The sequence below is a fragment of the Periplaneta americana genome, chromosome 1 (genome assembly GCF_040183065.1).
Source record: "Periplaneta americana isolate PAMFEO1 chromosome 1, P.americana_PAMFEO1_priV1, whole genome shotgun sequence".
In the NCBI taxonomy this organism is placed as follows: Eukaryota; Metazoa; Arthropoda; class Insecta; order Blattodea; family Blattidae; genus Periplaneta; species Periplaneta americana.
In genome coordinates this window covers 143,687,712-143,705,599 of record NC_091117.1, presented here as the reverse complement: position 1 = coordinate 143,705,599, position 17,888 = coordinate 143,687,712, and the positions used below count along the sequence as shown (strand labels likewise).

General features: G+C 35.1%; 1 protein-coding gene across 1 annotated transcript in view; it reads left to right on the top strand.

Moving 5' to 3' along the window:
• The first annotated feature begins 3,600 nt into the window (after window positions 1-3,600).
• The window catches only part of LOC138709290 (glutamate receptor U1-like), a 54,371-nt gene continuing 40,083 nt past the window's right edge, over window positions 3,601-17,888 (top strand). The window contains exon 1 of the mRNA XM_069839957.1: window positions 3,601-3,910. The gene's annotated coding sequence lies outside the window, so the exon portion shown is untranslated. The remainder of the gene's footprint in view (window positions 3,911-17,888) is intronic.

Below are 17,888 nucleotides of genomic sequence, written 5' to 3'. Positions count from 1 at the left end.
TAGATAGATAGATAGATAGATAGATAGATAGATAGATAGATAGATAGACTTGAAAATATAAATTGAAGTAATTTCCTGTTATTGTCTGCAGTATTCAACAAATGAGACGAACGGGAATTCTGGACCGCATAGAGAAGAGAGCTTGGCCACACCAAGTGCAGGACCACTACGACGAAAAGTTAACTGTCGCAACAATAGAAGGTGTTGCAGTGTTCTATGCTATATTGGTAATAGGTCTGTTGATATCTGTATTTATTCTTCTATTGGAGCTTGTGTGGTGGAAAATGTACAATTCTGGAAACAGATGTAACATGCAATAGAATACCTTGAACTATTTCTTTCTATGCTTCAGGCTAAATAGACAAAGAGGAACGCAGTCGTAGAAATCAGACACTTTTAAATGGGTATAGTCTTGAGTGACGCACGTATTGTATCATCTCTTGTTTTTGGTATATTGTAAGCCTATATTTTATTTCTGGCAGAGTTTTACGAGGAATGCAAATAATGAACGAGCTGAAAGATTGATCTTCATGAACAACATGTTTAATATGGCTCATTCTATATACTGTATTTTTAATTGGGTTATTTTACGACGCTGTATCAACATCTCAGGTTATTTAGCATCTGAATGAAGGTGATAATGCCAGTGAAATGAGTCCGGGGTCCAGCACCGAAAGTTACTCAGAATTTGCTGGTATTGGGTTGAGGGAAAACCCCGGAAAAGACCTCAACCGGGATTCGAACCCGGGCCACCTGGTTTCGCGGCCAGACGCGCTGACCGTTACTCCACAGACGTGGACTCTATAGTGTACGCTAATGTGCTGTAAACAGTATAATATGCACTGCATAATGAATACGTCCACATGGACAGCTCAGTTCGTGAGTAGTAAAAACACTTATTGTTAATACTGTACTGTATTTTGATTAAACAAAAACCTAATGGAAATTATCAAACTCAAAAGCGTGATATTTCCTAGTTTACGTAAATGGATGAACTACTTTTCCTCCCTCCTATACCTATTATAGAGATTTGTTTGTATATTACACCAGTATCGTCGAACTCCAGTCGTGGAAGGGGTAGCAAACGGTGTTTTCGGTTCTCAACAAGGTATAGCCAGGTTAATATTAGAAATGTTAGTAAAAATAAAATGATGTCCCTGTAGTATAATACAGAAGTTGGTGTGCTAACATAGCTACACCTTTTTTTTGCGTCTGATGTATTTTGAAATCGAGTTACACCTTGTACAATACAATAGTCATCTAGTTTTTGGCTAGTATTTCACAGGTAGAAGAATATTCTTTCAATAAATCTGTTTCTTCTTGGCACAATTATAATTTAGACATGCTGAAATTTGCAGCAAATGAAAATTTTATTCGGAAATTAAAAGGGACAATTCTAATTTCACAACAAATGGTGAAAAAACCTTCTGTCAGGATAGAACTTTTCTTTTTCAGTTGTTCAATATTTATGCTGATCATCGAATTTTACTTATAACTTACTTATTTACAATTATTTTCAAGTTGGACATATTTTCGAAGTGATTTTCTATTTTTCCCGATTTTATTTTATTTTTTGCATAAATTGAGAGTCAAGTATTGGGGTTCGGCATTCGTGGCAGCGATGAAATTAGCTCCCACAACATCCTGTGCTGTTGAAAGGACATTTTCGCCGTACAAAACATTGTTGACAGAATAAAAAAGATTTACACCAGGGAATAGAAATGTGGCTTGTAATACTATGTTGCAATCAACAGTTTCAGGATTTATTGCGCTAACTCTCAACGATGTCCGAAAATTGGTTTGAGTTAACATTCGTTGGTACCCACTTAATATTTAACATGAGTCAGCATGAGTGTTGTTCTTGTGCTGTTAAATTGGCGATGGTCAGCTAGCGAAATTTTCAGTTATTTTTACAGCCATATGACCGACACAAGAAGTTTAAAAATTAGTGTAACATTTTCATGGAGTTTCGCTAGTAAGTTTGCTTGTGAGCTTAATGTAGCGCCGGTTATTCTAAGTAATTTCTTCGATTGTTTTTAATTCAGAATAGCCTATATAGACTACATAAGAATAAGAAAATTTGTCCGTTATTCATATATCAAATTAAAATATGTTAGGGAGAACCTCAGTTCTCAAGTTACCGTTAAAATAACGTTATATAATGTAGGCTATTTCGTATCATTGTTTCACCTGGTTACGTAACAGTCTTCAATATAACAAAGTGCATTCACAAATTGTGTCAAAGTTTTTAAACTTTGAAAGCTGGTTAAAAATTTGAATACGGACTTGAAAAACTCGTGTTTACTTATGTATTCACTTGCATTTTGTGCGATCGAACTCTTGTACGCCTACTGAACTTTGGATGTGGCAAGCGATTGAAGATGGAGAGTGGATGAATTTTGTTTTGCATATTTTCAGTAATTCTGTAACAATGTACAGTACTACGAGAGGGGTTCGGCAGGCGCCGTGGATCGTGTCCCGGCATGGCTCAGTTGGTAAAGAGCGCTCAGCGCGCAAAGCTGAGAGGTCCTGGGTTCGATTCCCGGTGCCGATACGAATTTTTCTCGTATTTATCAGTAATAATACAACTGACTAGTTAAGACTAGTTGTGTAATATTCAATGAGGTAGGCGAGACCTCATTTATATTTGATATAATGTAGACCTATAAAATTAGGTTAAACTAGCGTTGAGCGACTTCCGCCGATTTTGGAATAGATACCGATAGGCTTTTATTATTCCGTCAAGATGAAGGTGAAAGCGATTGAATGTGATTTTTTGTTTTCTATGTTGGCAGTTCAAGTGTGTCGGTATCTATTCCAAAATCGGCGGAAGTCGCTCAACGCTCGTTTCACCTAAAATTATCCATTACGAATAAAATAAATTACGAAGATAGCTCTTCACGTTTTAATTTACATCTTATAAGTTTCTCTTGTCCATCTTTTACAGCCACCTGTATTGGCAACGACGTTAAGCGCTAATGTTACTTATATTTTGTGTCTAGTGCAGGCTCGGAGATAAACGTTATCCAGCGCTCAAAAAACCTTTTAAGATGTGAAAAAACTAATGTGAGAACACTGAAATTTATTTATTGTTAAACTGGTTTTTATTTTTTTTTTTGTATAATGAACTTTATCTCAATTTCATTTCGTCTTAGAAGAAGAATAACTTATTGAATTATAATAAACAATATGAAACTTTTGATGAAATAAGAAATAAATTTATTTAAAAACTGTATTAGCTGTAATGAATGTGTTGCTTGACTGTTCTCCTGAATCATTAAATATCGCTCTGAAAATTTACCGGTAACTTACAACTTACTTATCGACTTAGATTAATTATGCACTATTACTAATTGCCGAATATCGAAATAAAACCGGATGACTTTGTTAAATTATGAACTAGAAACGATGATATGGTTTTTATTTAGGAGAAACGACGAGAATACATTACAATTAATTAGAAGTGGCTGATTATACGCCATTGGATTGTGGTTTAAATTATTATCCTCCGTGTAGGAGCTGCTGTTTTTACGACAGATGACGCAGTAGGCCTATAGGGCTGACTATGTTCTGCTATTGGTGAATGACATGGGCTGAGTTAAAGGTGGGGGTTTGTGCAGTTTGTCTCTTGAAGCTGTGGCTTCGACGAGTGGGGTTTTGTGTTTGTCAGAAATGTAGGCCTATGCACTACGATGGAAGTAATTTCGTAAGGCCTCCACATAAGGAAGATTGCGTGCGTTTTAATCACGTGTAATAATTTGTGCGCGTGCAAATTGTGGGAATCTATTAAAAGCAGATTGTGATAAAAGTTGTTCTAGATGTCAAGAAGTGTGCATTTTGAGAAGAAAAGCAAGTATGTGTGTGACTTCTTATCGTTGTGTTTAACGATATTTTCTTTAGTCAGAACTCAGTAAGTGTTGAAAAATGTATTAGTTTGTTATGTAATGGCTATGTCATGACTCATGAGCCACTCCGTCAAGTTTTTATACAAACACATTTGTGTCTTATAGACCTACGTGTTGTTGTTTAATCAACTGTCCGAAAACAGGTCTGAGCCTCAAAAGTGAAACCAACAGGGAACCACTTAGGATACAACTAGGCCAGGAGATAATCGGGTAGGATGGTCAGTTTCTTTACCCCTTCAGTAATTGACTAGTATTTACGTATTTAGAAGAGAAGTGAACCTATGCGGGTTAGGAATGGTAAAAAGTTGGGTAATTCTGGTGGACGAGCACTCCACGATTTTCGAACATTTTTTGGTAATTATATATAAGTACTGCTTCTGGTTTTTTGAAATTAATATTTTAAAACCTGATTATTATTCCTAATATGGAAACACTTAGAAAAAGTAAGGGAAAAAGAATCATAGTTTAGATTTATTATATTTACGGTACTTACGGACGGGTTTACTTGATTATAGGATATCGTTATTGTTTTTATGAGAATTTATGTTGGCTAGATTGTAGAATGGAATGAAGTGATATTATGACGTCACTTGATGACTTCCTTTTTGGATGGAAGTGGTTAGGTTGGTAGATTTGTAAATTTTGTTCGTGGTTGCGTGGTTGGTATTCATGAGGTTTGAATGGCGTACCGGTTAAGGATGTGTTTGGATCTGAGAGGATAAAAAGGTTTGGATGGTGAGCGTTTTATTTGTTTTTTATAAGGATGGGTTTTCGTTTGCTAGGGTAGAAATTATGTGTCGAGGATAATGTTTAATTTATTTATTGTAGATACTGTATATGTTTTTATTTTTGTTGGTTTTGTATATATGGGTGTGTGTGTGTGTGTGTGTGTGGTGTGTTTTTTTTCTTTTTAATGTTTTTATTTGGGGTTCAAAATTGCGCTCTTATCCAAAATACGATATCACCAATAGAAGCGGGGTATCGGGGCTGCAAGCCCCGATGATGATCCGACGTGTAGCACATGATGCAAAAAGCGGGGTATCGGGGCTGCAAGCCCCGATGATGATCGTTGAGGTGATATTTTAGTGACATGAGATGAATATATGTTTTGAAATTGTTTTGCTGATATTCTATTCTGGATAAGAGGGGGTGCGTTATATTCGAGGATGGGATGTTTGTAATTGGTTTGGTGATATCGTATTTTGGATAAGAGCGGATGAGTTATATTTCAGAATGGGATGTTGTGATATTGGTTTTCTGATATCCTATTTTGGATAAGAGCGGACGGGCTCTGTTCCAGTATGGGATATCGTGAATTGTTTTGGTGATATCGTATTTTGGATAAGAGCGGTTGGGTTATATTGTAGAATGGGATATCGTCAATTTGTTTTTTAAATTTTTTTAGATAGTTTTATTTATTTATTGTTTTGGTTTACGTCGGCCATGTTGTGACGTCACTGCGTTGTGACGTCATTGGCGTCATATTGTGACGTAGTTTGTCCAACTTGACGAAAATTAAGCGATATCCTATAGTAAATGAATCCCCTTACGGACATCGTTCTACTGGAAGTGATCCTCAGCCATGTTGTTGTGTTTGTCACGTGTGTATACACTAACTCGTACTTTTGTACTTACGGATATCGGATATTTAGCAGAGTTCATGTTCAAGAAGGCATATCCAGATCATCGTGAACGCATGCATTATTTTTTCATGGACGTAGGAGAAATGTATCCATCTCTTCATTAATGTAAGGTAAGTGATCGTAGCTATTTACTGAACTGTTTCGTCGTAGACTTAGGTTAGATTAGTAGGTTATTTTTACGACGTTTTATCAACAGCTTAGGTTATTTAGCGTCTGAATGAGATGAAAGTGATAATGCCGGTGAAATGAGTCCGCAGCCCAACACCGACAGTTACCCAGCATTTGCCCATACTGTGTTGAGGGAAAACCCCGGAAAGAACCTCAACCAGGTAACTTATTCCAACCGGGAATCGAAGGGTTAGGTTAGACTAGACTACATTAGCTTAGGAAACATTAATATGTTGAGGGAGAATGATCTTAATAACACTATAATTTATTCCGGTATATGGCAGTTTGAGATATGAGATGTTTTTCATTAATCAGTTAATCGCATAGTTGAATTTAAACAATACTCCATAAGCTGCACTACTAACACTACTGAAGGATTTTGGAGTGCTATCAAGAATAATTTTGGCAGGGATCAAAGAAAATAACTGTATAATTTTAAAAAATTTCATTTACATAAATATGTTTGAAGGAAGAGTGTACGCTATCTGTGAATGAATGTGTGTTTAGGAGAGATTTGGTAACACCTATCCCAGAAGCGTTGTCCTCCCACATGACGTTTCTTGTATTGACAAGTGATGACTTTATATCATAGTATTATACTGTATTATCGCTTCCCTTACTATTCGCTGTCAGTGTTGTCACTTTCCATTGTTGATGCTCCTCCGCTGTATGATTTTGGTTCTAATCCTTGGTAATTTCTTAGAACCTGTAGTTCCTTTTGTAGCACTTACACGGTTTTGCACCAACATAAATTTACTGTTAAGTACTACAGTACTTAGTGTTCATGTGTTTAATGGTTCTAATTTATTAGGCTCCAATGAGGCTTTGTGGGGTGACAAACTCTAGCAGGGAAAGTGGGGGGCGTGAGCTCCCTCATGAAACACAAAAGTACATTTCGAATTAGGAAGAAATATAACTAAAACGAAGCTAGATCCATTGACCTTAGTTATTTCAGGAAGTGACATTTAATCTGGCGCCATCTATGTTTCATTAATTTAATTATTTGGAAGTTTTGCGTCCGATAATTCGTAAGTTAACTCTGCTAGAACCTTCGGGGAACCAAAAGAGGACCTAGAAACAAGGAAAAAAGTAAGTATTTCGATGGCTAAGAAGTGTACATCTCATATCTGTAAATTTTCAGGTGAATGTAAAAACTGTTCTAAAATTTAATTTTTCTCAAAATAGAGATACTTTTTATATATGTTTTTGCTGTGCAAGATCTACTCGAGGTCAAAATATTAGTTAACTTTCCAATTTTGTGGGGGGGGGAATAATAATAATAATAATAATAATAATAATGTACTTAATCTAAATAATGTTCGGGGTAGAAGAAGATATCAGATGATAGACAACATTAAAATATATGGATCATAGGAGGAAACAAAGAGGAAGGCAGAAAATAGGAAAGATTGAAGAGAGCTGGGTTTGCAGTGAAAGACCAGCCCTTGGGCTGAAAACTACATGAATAATAATAATAATAATAATAATAATAATAATAATAATAATAATAATAATAATAATAAATCATCATCATCATCATAATATAAACTAAATGACCATTTTTGTAAAGTGACATCAAAAACTTTTTGCTTGCATTTTTAGCTATGTCCTGTTTGTACCTATGCAGTGTAAAATATTACCACAGTCTAATATATACAGTCACGAAGCTTGAGTTGAGGGTACTAGGAACAATAGATTGTGACGGTGCTATTTCGCATTGTCTGTTATGAGGCGATAGTAGCGATCCTAGTGGTTAGCAACTATCTATGGTTGCATATACCTTACGTACTAGCTTCGTAACTGTATATACTAGTCTGTCATATTATTACCATGACAACCAAAACTTACGATCGAGCAAAGCCTGCATGGTATAAGTAGTTAAAAAAAAACAAGGAAAAAAAATGAAAGGAGAAAGTTTTTGATGTTACTGTAGATACGAGGTATCGCTTTTTAGCCATCTGTATGGTCAGTTTCGCTTTATTTTCTAATTACAGGTACTTTCCATTTCAATGATTTTAGTTTTTACCAAGTGAGTCATGTTTATTAATCAGTATGCCTTGTAAAATAAAAAAGCATCTACTTCTACTCACTATTGATACGTCCTAGCAACATAAATGGTTATTTATACAACTAGTTACAAACGTGGATCTTTAGTAACGAGAGGGTAAAATTAGAACACGGCCGGAAAAAGTGTTCCAATACCCTCGTCATACCTACGGTACGTTTCGCCTATTTAAAGAAAATTGTTTAAAAAATGCAGAAAATAAATTTATAGGCCTATTAATTTGTAGTTCATTTGACCCGGGCAAAGCCTACTTCAGTGTATACATGATGGAGGAATCGTTTCCTAGGAACAAGATTGTTTTCGTAGAAATCAACAAAAATTGTTGCTTAAGTCTCCATTTTAAATATCGTTTGAAGCATCGAAAATAAGCGACGAAGAGGGATTTGAATTTTCACCAGCTGGAATTAGAGAAGCAGTGCAACATGCAAAGTTGGACATTCTTCCTGAAAAATCAAAAGAACTTCATTGTAGTAGTTACACGAAATTCTATGACTGGTTCGTGAGCAGAGGAGTAAAAATAAATATAGATACTGTATTAGCTTAATTTTATGAAAAGTCTAAGACCATAAACCATGTAGTGACTAGATGGGCAACTCGTGGTAAAATATTAAGATATATTAATACTATGCGGAGATGAAAAGGAAGGCCGAAAATAGAGAAGATTAGAGGATGCTGGGTTTGCAATGACGGACTCGCTCTTGAAAACTATGAGTGAAAATGATTGTGTGTGCAGCTAATCATTTCTCGAAACATGATAAAGTCATGTTAGGAACTTCTACAATCTGTAGCTATGTTTCTCTGTATGTCTGTTTTAAGAATAACTTGGAGTAAGTTTCGTGAAAACAAGATAAAGTATAGTAGTGGCAAAAAAAAAAAAAAAAAAAAAACCCGGACTGACCCTTGCAGCTAATTTCAGAGCCTTGTTCACTCCAGTGGATATTCCTTGGACCCGAAAAGTATTTTCCAATTATCCGGCAAAATCAGGTATCCGGCACTGGCTTTCTCCACAGTTGCCGGATACGAGGAATTCTACTGTATAAACCTAATTTTGCCTACATGTTACTCATTTTCTTTATGAAGATAATATGGGTTTTTGCTACTCAATGAAGACGAAAACAGTAACCAGCTGCGTGGCTGTTGTTCAACTGCACAGGTGGTTTCGGGTCCAAGGAATATGCACCGACGCTCTGGAGTGAACAAGGCTCTGAAATCAGCTACAAGGGTCGGTCCGGTTTTTTTTTTTTTGCCACTACTATACATTCGTTGCTCTTTGTTTCGTGTAACTCCAATAAGATAATTTTCAGTTACAGAAAAATGATTGAAATCATGCTCTTGCTTAATCTTGTTTCATCATAATGTCCATTTGAAGCCGCCGGAATTTTAATGAGGTTCTCAAGTGCTCGAAGATACCGTTACGGTTAAGCAGTTCGCCAACACTGTACAGCAGTGGTTGCCAAACACCACGAAATTGTGACGTAATAGAAATGCAACCCGCACACCACTATCGCAGGGAGAGGGGTGAAGTGGGTATCTCCTCAGGTAATGGAGTGAATAACAGTGCAGAGACGGACTGTGACGAAAAAACGAAAGCAATATAATATTCTTCTACTTATTAACTATACATACTTTTTTCCATGTTAATTTTTTATTCTCCTATTAATTATTTTTGTAATATTAATAAAATAAAATAAATTTATTTTTTATTTACCATAAAAAGAGCGTGTACTTTACATCAGCAGATATTTGAAATTAGAAAAACGTACCAGACTGGTCACGAAGTTGTAAATTACACTACATACTTTAAAAAAACGTTGAAGTATTTTACTCCGATTAAGACATAGAAGCCGATATTTTTTAATGTTTATTTATTAATGAAATATTCAAATTACACTTATACGTAGAAAAAAAACGTGGAAGTATTTTACATCGATTAAAACACAGAAGCCAATACTTTTTATTGTTTATTTATTAATGAAATATTCAAATTACACTACATACATCGAAAAAAACGTCGATGTATTTTACCCGATTAAGACATAGAAGCCGTTACTTTTTATTGTTCGTTTATTATTCAAGTTACAGGTAAGGGCGTAGTAGTCTTCATAACAAGAAAAATAATGACAACGTACATTGTTCTTTTGTACTTCATTTAAAATTTTACAATAAATTAAGTATCTCATATTTTTTTCATCTGCACAAAATAAATACTTTTCCTTCCATGCTCCATAAAATTAAGTTTTTACTTACTATCTGTTTTCGAAAATACATCGAAACATATTATCCTACACACTTGTAACATTACATGCATACGTCCGCTGCTGATAAATGTCTTTACTTATATCGAAGTGATGGCTGTAAAGAGAGGGTGGGGTATGATATCATGCTTAAGCTTAAGTGCAGGCAAGGGCATGTGTCGCGACACAGCTTTTGGCGATCACTGCTGTACAGTAATAAAATGGAGCCATTACAAATACGAATACATTTAATATGTCTTTAAACTACCGTAATATCTCTGTTTATTCTGTCGTTGAGCTGACACTTCTATGGACATGTGTAACGCTCATACATTTCTTGAGTTATCATTCGCTGTCAAATTGTATTGTTATTCAAAACGAGGAACAGATGATTATCCATCATGTAAGTTAATTTGTTTACGATGACAGCTCGATCAAGAGCGATACGACTGTTTACTATGTCAAATGCGATGGTATTTGTAATAAAGGTATTGATTTAATGTCAATATAAAAAAATCCAAGCTGTTGTTTGATAGCAGCTATGGAGACGATTTTGTAACAAGCATATCATTAAAATCTAGTTAAAATTCCTGAGTGTTCTTAAATGTGGCATAAATTCATTATATTTTACTCTCGTAAACGTCATCTATAAATTAGTGGACGTTAGGCATAAAGCCAAGATTCAGTGGCTTAAAATCGGTGGAGGATGTTGAACCTTTAAGAGCACTAAACGTTTGTGTAGAAGCATTTTCTGTCGATTAATTGTGCCGTTCATTTCGATACAGGCTTCAATTCTTCTGTGCATATTATCGCCCTATAGACGATTGTATCTAATTCCAATTACCAGTTTCGTCCTTCGCACTGGTAACTCATGTTGAAATAATTCTGTACCTACTCTATGAAAGAGTATCTTACGTACTGTAAATTCAATCTTCACTTCTGCCTGATTCGAAAAGATAAAATTACTCATACATACTATCTACTGTCCGTCCAAGTGGTTATGTCCCAGGGTCGTAGGAAGGGGGAAAATCACGTGACTGTTAATTACTTAACGAGGCCCTTTTATTTAAATTATTTTCAACAGTTGTGTAATATTACGTAGAATTCCAATTCCTAACAGAAATTAATGCTCTGAGAAAAGAGCTAAGACAGCCTTTACAGAGAGGCGAATAGAAGCGGGATGCGACGTAGAAAAATGGACGACAGTACTTGTACGAAAATGATTCAATATTGAAAACTTTTTCGTCACTGGGAAATGCGAACATACTTTTGGAACGCACTGTTTACTATGACCGTAAGGCTTCTGTGACTGTATATGCGGTATTGGATCTGTGTGGGGGACGGTTGAACTTCATTAGTGGAAGGGGTGGGAGTGAAGTACATTAAAAAATCAGGTACAATAAAGATTGAAATAAAAATAAAGTGATGTCCCTGTATTTGCTTATTACTATGTGAGAACAACTTTCTCTTTTTGCCAGAACTGGTGACAAATTAAATAATAAACAAGTATGTGAATAAATGGATTGATAGGTGGTTGGATGGATGGGTGGATGAATGAATAGACCTAATAAATGAGTAAGTAAATATATTAAGGCAAGGAAGGATAATCTATACTAATAATAAATCAGTAGCCGAAATTTTTCTGGTAATTTTCGATTTTCCAAAAATAATTGGTCCTAACATTAAATAATTAACCACCCTGAAACCGAAAATCGCTTTTTTGAAATTTTTGTATGTCTGTCTGTCTGTCCGTCCGTCCGTCTGTCTGTCTGTCTGTCTGTCTGTCTGTCTGTCTGTCTGTTTCCTTTTCACGCGATAATGGATGAACGGATTTCGATGAAAATTGGAATATAAATTAAGTTCGATGTAACTTAGATTTTAGGCTATATGGCATTCAAAATACATTATTTAAAAGGGGGGTTATAATGGGGCCTGAATTAAATAAATCGAAATATCTCGCTTATTATTGATTTTTGTGAAAAATGTTACATAACAAAAGCTTCTTTAAAATTAATTTGCGATAAGTTTTATTCCTTGAAAAATTTTGATAGGACTGATATTAATGAGATAAATGAGTTTTAAAATTAAAATAACTGCCATCTAAGGCCGTATAATGAAATAAAAAACAAATGACTTCTTATATAAGGGGCCTTGGACAGCAACAATCGAAAGCTATGAAAGATAGCCTACAGATAATGTTTCTGTGTTTGTATGAAGTAATATCGGAAGCTAAATTAACCGATTTGTATAATTAATTATTATTTCACCATTGAAAAGTGTAGTTTCTCTAGATGGACATAATGCTATAATGTTATTACAGTAACTTCTGATATAATATAATATAATATAATATAATATAATATAATATAATATAATATAATATATAATATAATATGTAATATTATATAATATAATTTAAGTTATTTGAAGGGTTTAGAACCATAGTGGGCCAAGCGCCATTTACTGAATACGTAGAAAACAAGGGTTAAAATTAAGTTATTACTATAATTCAATGGACACATATAGCAAGTAAAATAAAGTATAGACATTAAATCTAAATCATGTCAATGTTTATTAAACTATGGTTGCATGTAATAATAATTAAGAAACATGTTAAAGGAATTGTCATTGCACGAAATGAGTGGTCTCTGGACCGAGATGATCGGATTTTAATTATTTAAACACAATTTAAATTAAGTAACATATTAAACGATTTATCCTTCTATCAAACACGAATGTTCCCTGGATCAAATGTTCTATTTTAATTATGTGATTACTTTATATTTATTTCTAACGGGTGCAGCGGAGCGCACGGGTACGGCTAGTAAAGAATAAATAATTTAAGCATTTAATAACAGTGTAATGAAACAAGTTGATGTTAAACTTTATTGCATGAGTCAAAGTTTAGGAAATGAATGAAGCATCTTTCCTAATTTTGACAAGTGCAATAACTCTATAACCTCCTGAGTCCTGAGACATGTGTTGTTTCATTTTTAAAGTTCAATGTAATTCTACACTTCAGAAAAAGTCATGATATGAGGAAAAATGCTGAAAAAATTCTGCAGGTTACATTTGGGGCACAAATGTAGGTGTGTTATATATACTTTCTGTCTCTGCACATACATTTTATATTATAATAATTTATAAAGTATAGTATAGTATAGTATAGTATAGTATAGTATAGTATAGTATAGTATCACAGTCTAGTATAGTATCACAGTCTAGTATATATAGTTACGAAGCTCAATATGTAGTAAATATGCATCCATAGATAGTTACTAATATTGCCTCGTTACAGACAATGCGAAATAGTACTGGCACAGTCTATTGTTCCCAGTACCCTCAACAACTATATCTACGTGACTGTATATACTAGACTGTGATATAACGTAACAACACCGCCGGGAGAGGGGTGTAGAGCTGAACGGGAAACCAGTAGAATTTTAAGCCTGCATTTTGTGTCCCATGTTATAATACTGTACAAAGCTCAAGCATCGGTACACGTAGGCTACATGACGTCATTTCTTGTAACGTGTCAGCATAATTAATATTACTTAAGTATAACTTTCAGATTGGATGTGTATGAACCAGCCTGTAGCTTCTACCATTATTTTTGCCCTTGGCTGAAATCAATAATTTTGTGTGTCATAAATCGAAATACTAAATGGATAAATGGGATGTCAATTGTAGCCAATACTTGGGACATAATTATACTGTATCTAACGCACGCTATTATTGTGCATAACAATAGCTTTCAAGAGAGCTCAAACACGTCGTTTAGGAAGCAAGTATAAATATTGTCAGAATAATATGAATGTCGGTATGAGTTGAGTTTTGACAGGTTTCTGTCTATCTCTGTGGAAGTGTAATCCGTGCATGAATAATTCAAACTTACAAATCGCGACCAATAATATTTATGTTATGTACTGTTACGTGATATTTTAGAACGTGTGAAAATACGAGTATATCCATGTGTTCAGTATTACCGTAGTAATTCCTGGAATTATTATTTTATACGTACAAAACATTCCAACAGACCGAGATCTGAGTTAGTAGCCTACAAAGCAGTGATTTTAGGTTTGTAGGAATTTTCTACGTGAAGAACAGAAATGGAAAAATTCATAATGTTATCCCTGGCCTTCACACAAGCAGCAAGTACACCCATAGATACAAGAAGTGTTATTTTATCTAATGTAATGGAAAAATATCAATTAAATTTCATTCACCTACTTTACAACGCATCAAATCTAGGTAAGTGAATGATATTACTAAACAAATAAAAGGAAAACATAAACTTCAGACGCATTTTTCTTCATATTCTTCCATTCTTTATTCATCTCCACTTCTTTCTCCTTTTTCTACTTCTTTCTTCATCTGTCCCTTCCGTCTTTATCTTCACTCTTCCTTACCTTTCACACTCTCTCTATTCCTTCATCTCTCCACTTTATCCCTTATTTCCTCCTTTTATTACTTACTTACGGCCGCTCATTGCCGCTCTCACATAAGCCCACCGTAGGTCCCTATCCTGAGCAAGATTAATCCTGTCTCTACCATCATAACCCACCTCTCTCAAATCCATTTTAATATTATCCTCCCATCTACGTCTCGGCCTCCCCAAAGACCTTATTTCCTCCGGCCTTTCAACCAACACTCTATATGCATTTCTGGATTCGTCCATACGTGCTACATGCACTGCCCATCACAAACGTCTGGATTTAATGTACTAAATTATGTCAGGTGAAGAATACAGTGCGTGAAGTTCTGCGTTGTGTAACTTTCTCCATTCTCCTGTAACTTCATCCCTCACAGTCCCAAATATTTTCCTAAGAACCTTATTCTCAAACACCCCTAATCTCTGTTCTCTCAAAGTGAGAATCCAAGTTTCCCAACCATACAGAACAACCAGTAATAGAACTGTTTTATAAATTCTAACTTTCAGATTTTTTGACAGCAGACTAGATGATAAAAGCTTCTCAGCCGAATAATAACAGACATTTCCCACATTTATTCTGCGTTTAATTTCCTCCCGAATGTCATTTATATTTCTGCAGTGCTTTGGAAAAGTGTCATAAGTCAGTTTCCACAAAAAAATTTTATTCATTTATTGACAACTTGCGGAACATTTGCTCGCTTGGGAAAAGATAAATAAATATTCCTCCCAATACAGTAATTCATACAGAAGAAAATCAAATTGACATAAACCAGTGTGAAAAGAGTTTTTTTTTCCTTCTCTTGTAAAATTAACATTTTTGACTTGTGCCAATTTTTTCCGAGCACTACAGGTTTGTTACTGTTGCTCCAAGATATTTGAATTTTTTCCACCTCTTTGAAGGATAAATCTCCAATTTTTATAGTTCCATTTCGTACAATATTCTGGTCACGAGACATAATCGAGATGGCTACAAAATAATCCCTTTTATAATATGAATGCATTTTTTGAAAATGATGTAGTATTTTAGTTAAATTTTATTGTATTTTTTACCCTTTTAACATTTTAAATATTGGCACATTGTATTTTATATTACTACATTGGCGAGGCGTCTTGTACTCTTGTACCTTCAGGCAAATAAAAAAAAATCATATACCTTGTCGCCCACACCTGTAGAGTAACGGCTAGCGCGTCTGGCCGCGAAACCACGTGGCCCGGGTTCGATTCCCATCGAGATAAGTTACCTGGTTGAGGTTTTTTCCGGAATTTTCCCTCAACCAAATATGAGCAAATGCTGGATAACTTTCGGTGCTGGACTCCGGACTCATTTCACCGGCATTATCACCTTCATCTAATTCAGACGCTAAATAACCTAAGACGTTCATAAAGCGTCGTAAAATAACCCAAAAAATAAAATAAATATACTTTGTCTTTTCGGGAGTTACTTCCAAACCTATCGCTTTACTTGCTTCAAGTAGAATTTTCGTTTTTCCCTAATCGTTTGTGGATTTTCTCCTAACATATTCAAGTCATCCGCATAGACAAGAAGCTGATGTAACCCGTTCAATTCAAAACCCTCTCTGTTATCCTGAACTTTCCCAATGGCATATTCTACAGCGGAGTTAAAAAGCAAAGGTGATAGTGCATCTACTTGCTTTAGCCCACAGTGAATTGGAAAAGCATAAGATAGAAACTGGCCTATACGGACTCTGCTGTAAGTTTCACATTTTAATTAATCGAACTAGTTTCTTTGGGATAACAAATTCAATAAGAATATTATATAAAACTTCTCTCTTAACCGAGTCATATGCCTGTTTGAAATCTATGAATAACTGATGTAGGGTAAACCATACAGTTATTGGCCACTTAAGGAAAGTTTTATGTTTGAAAGTCGAGGATTTCAATGCATTATATTGTAAGAATGAACTGTTTGTGCATCTGTAATTGTCAATTATTTCTTTATTCAAAACACTGTTACACAAATGGATTCAATAATACTGTGTGATACTAGTGACCATATAAAACTGATATGTATGAAATTACAGTTATTGGCCACTTCTTGACAGTTATTGGCCACTGACTGTATAGTTATTGGCCACTTCACAATTATCAACTATAACAGACATTTATTTTTGTTTTGGCTGCAAATATTATTTTAAACTGTTGCTATTATTTCTATTAATTATTTACACATGCATTGCACTGCCCTAACACCAGTTTTATGTAAAATATAAATCCACATGTCTCTTTGCTCTGTAGGCCCTTATTTATATGTTGCTAGTTTACCAAGTTCTTCAAGGAAATCATCATCCTTCGAACTACCCTTAAGGTCCATACTGTTATGTGAATCTTCTTCTTTATAAAAATGAGTGACATAGGGAGATATCACCATCTTTTCCAGGAATGTGTTGTCTGTGTTTACGTGAAATATAATTTACATAAAATACTTTTTTACAATCTTCACATCAAATTTCACTGAAAGCTTCTTTCAAATGTTACAAATTGGACTTGATTCATTTTGCAATTCTCTGAAAAGTGTTCCTTTTGTCATTTGTGTTTTCTCTTTTCCGTCTTTCGCAACTTCACGCCTTCTCTTTTAGGTGTCTCTGGCCACACCAGAGACTTTCCGATTGATGTATTCTTGACTCTTTTGAGCATGGAAGATATTTTCTTACTTATGTCCTTTTTACTTCGTTATTTAACGACGCTCTATCAACTATGAGGTTATTTAGCGTCGATGGGATTGGTGATAGGGAGATGATAATTGGCGAGATGAGGCCGAGGATTCCCCATAGATTACCTGACATTCCCCTTAGAGTTGGGGAAAACCTCGGAAAAAAACCAACCAGAAATCGAACCCGCGCCCGAACGTAACTGCAGATCGGCAGGCAAGCGCCTTATCTGACCGAGCTACACCGGTGGCTCTCACTTACATTTATGTTACCACAACCAGAATGTTGACTACTACAACCTGCATTCACACTTGTTGATGTACAGTATTGTCATGGAGAGTCGGATACTGGCGTAGTTCAGTCGGCTGAGGCACTTGCCTTGTGCCCTGGCATGGGTTCGTTCCCGCTTGAGATGATCATTTGGTTGAGATTTTTCCGAGCTTTTTCCCAACTGTAAGGAGAATGTGAGGTAAACTATGGCGAATCCTGGCTCTCCTCTATCAAATACTATCACCAATCACATCGACGCTGAATAACCTAGTAGTTGATACAGCGTTGTTAAACAGCCAACAAAAAATACAAAATATAAAAAAATTGTCATGGAGAGTCAGATTCCGGGGTTCATCTCTTGAATTTTATAATAGGTATAATTGTCAATATTGTCAGCCAAAACTTCTTATTGAGTACAGGGTTGTTTCCGATCTCTGATAACGAATTTGAATGACGTTATGTGCGTCAGGAATCACACCGACAGCTGAATTGCAGCGAGAGG